Source organism: Nematolebias whitei, chromosome 13, assembly GCF_014905685.2.
Source record: "Nematolebias whitei isolate Nwh7 chromosome 13, NemWhi1, whole genome shotgun sequence".
NCBI classification, from domain to species: domain Eukaryota; kingdom Metazoa; phylum Chordata; class Actinopteri; order Cyprinodontiformes; family Rivulidae; genus Nematolebias; species Nematolebias whitei.
In genome coordinates this window covers 2133139-2136232 of record NC_056510.1, presented here as the reverse complement: position 1 = coordinate 2136232, position 3094 = coordinate 2133139, and positions in this window count along the sequence as shown.

The following is a 3094-nucleotide window of genomic DNA, read 5'->3' as shown; positions in this document are numbered from 1 at the left end:
TGGATAGATGGCTGGCTGGCTGGCTGGATGGATGGATGGATGGATGGCTGGCTGGCTGGCTGGCTGGCTGGCTGGCTGGCTGGATGGATGGATGGATGGATGGATGGATGGCTGGCTGGCTGGCTGGCTGGCTGGCTGGATGGATGGATGGATGGATGGATGGATGGCTGGATGGCTGGATGGATGGATGGATGGCTGGCATGTATTCACAGCCACACGTTGCATGTGTTGTCTCTGAATACCAACAAAAACAACAAGTATGGATATAAAGTTATAAGAAAGATAAAAATAGAGAAAGAGCGTGAAATGAGGAATATTTTCATAAAATCAGAGTGGGCCAGTGAACCATGACATTTAAACGTGTTGGCCCAAGGATCCTGTTTTGCAATGCAAATGAGTGTTGAAGCATAAAAAGCTCCGGGTCTTGTTCCACTTCGCTGTACAAAACAGATTTTTTTTTTTTTATAAATAGATAAAAGCAACAAAAAAAAAAAGTTTAAACCTCTGTAATTATAGTTACACGTTGAAAAATAAACAAATTGTACACGTTGTCTACCGTCATCCTGGGGACTTGTAAGTAGACTCAGGAATTAAAATTAACAACAGGGAAAACAGTTTGTTGACGTGTGAGGACAGAAACCAGATGTCTTCTCTGAAGAGTTGAGTGTTAGTCCCAGGGTCAATTAAAGTCAAGATGTTACAAAATATACTGATTTTAGAGGTGCACTTGTGTTTCATACAGGTTGGAACAAGAGAAACGAGGAAAAGACAAGTGAACTGAGGTGGAGAGTGGGCAGACAGGTCCTTCACAGGAATGGGCCGTTCGATGTGTATTGTTTGTATCTGAGTGAGACACGGAGTAAAAGGCGCCGTGGCTCTTTGACACGTCCTTCTGTCCATCTAGAATCATGATACCGAAAAGAGACAACATGACATCAAACAACACTGATTTCACGAGGAATCAATAAATGCTTTTTCATTGATATGTTCCTTTTAAGATGTATATTTTTAAAGATTTTTACCTGGATAATTAAATAATATATAAATGGACATGACCCATGGGTTAACCAAGATGACAGTATGTGTGTATCCATGGAAGACGTCCAGACTGAATGTGTCTTGACAAAAATGATGAAACAAGCACAAAACACTTGCATCCCATGTGATGCTGGAGCATCTAAGAAGCTCAGAAGGATTTGATCTAGGCACTACATGGCGTCGTATTTCAAACCTGTCGGGACTCTCAGCCAGAGGCTGGTCCGTGAACACAGAGTTCATGGGACCTGTTGCCAAAAACTCTCGTCTTGGCTCGTCTGTCCAAAGGGCAGAAGCTCTGTGGCTCGTCCATGTGCATTTTATAAACTCCAGTTTAGCTTTTTAAGATTTGGTGTCATCCATCAAGTCTACTTTGTTTCAAACAGACGGTGATGATCCTCGACCAGGTCTCTTTGGAAGTTGTTGGCTCTTTGGTTGCCATTCGTTTCCATCTCATCAGTTTGTCACCAGTTTTCTTCTTGAGGACTCGGCTCCCTTCATAGAGCAGTACATGTCATCTTACACACTTACAACAAAAAAATTATTTTATCTAAAATACTCATTATTAAAGAAGATACATATGTACTGCTTATGGGTCTTTTTTTTTATTTTGGGGGATGGTTGTGGCTGAGTGGTTATAGAAGTCATCCACCAATGCAAGAGTTGGGGGTTCGAATCCACAAGTTGTCACATGCTGAAGTGTCCCTGGGCAAGACACTGAACCCCTCACTGCCTCCGATGTGTGTCCCATCAGTGTCTGAATAAAGCTCTGATTAGTCTCTTTAGAATGATTTGTTCAATTATCTTTGTAGAGATCTAGTATAGAGCTGTATGAATGGGTAGATGAGGCACAGATTGCTGTAAAGAGCTTTGAGGATCTTGATAAGATAGAAAGGAGCTGTATAGGTACAGTCCATTTACCATTCATATATCATTCATTGGTGTCTTTTTAGATTAGCAAAGAGCTTAGACGTTTTCTTGTTTGTTTATTTGTGTTTGTTTTGACTTGTCAAATAAGTAGAATCAATGTAAAAATGTTTGTTTTTCTTTACTGGAAAAATACAATATAATATTTAGTCTATATTGACCACTTTAAAGTTATACCCAAGTGAAATTAAGTACTTTCACTTTGATTAGAGCTCTGGTCAGACTAAGCAGACGTGTAATGTTCTGAATTACTTCAAGTACAGTTATGTTTTTTTTTAAGTACAGTTATGTGTTTGTTGGTCTGGTTAGAGTGATTACAACTCTTGGTCATTTTATCACAAGATTAGGGTGTGCCATTTTGCCCCCAATGATGTTTGACCAGACTTGTAAGCTCATTACAGAATAATCTTGTTCCCTGTTTTACATTGTGCATTGTATACGTTTATTTATTTGGTAAGCTGTTTGTGTGCGTTTCCAGACTGAACGACGTGTTAATAATGAGTGGCTTTGATATATAAACAGTAGGCCACATGGTGACTCATGTAGCTCTTTAAAAGATGGCGTCACAACTCGCCTAGTGCCGCCAGTGGCCATGACGTTTCTTTCCTGAACTTCACCGTCTGACCTGAGGGGGCAGCAGCTCCTCGTCTCTGCCTGCAGTGCGCTAGTAGAAGAAGAAGTACTGCGCATGCGCTGTGGGTTCTCCGGCTGTAAACAAGATCAGCATGCAGGAGGCTGGTTCTGACAGAGAGGTGCCGACGGCCCGGTTCGGGGGTGACATGGACTCAGCAGCTGTGGTCACGGTTCGGCTGGTCCGGTCTTTCCAGCACCGAAACTTCAAGCCTGTAGTTTTCCAGCGGGTCAATCTGGACCAGACGGTCCAGGACTTCATGCGAGTCGTGAGAGACGGTCAGTACCGGGTTCTGGTCGGTTTGGGTCGGGCTCATCTTCAGTTCACGTCATTAAAAACGTTAATAGTTCCGCAACATAAAGCTACAGTTCGGAAAGAAAACGGAAAGTAATGAAAGTGTCGGATGATATTATTTACATGAACGCTCCTACAAGAACCCTGCAGATGTTGGATGCTGCAGATGTTGGATGCTGCAGATGTTGGATGCTGCAGATGTTGGAT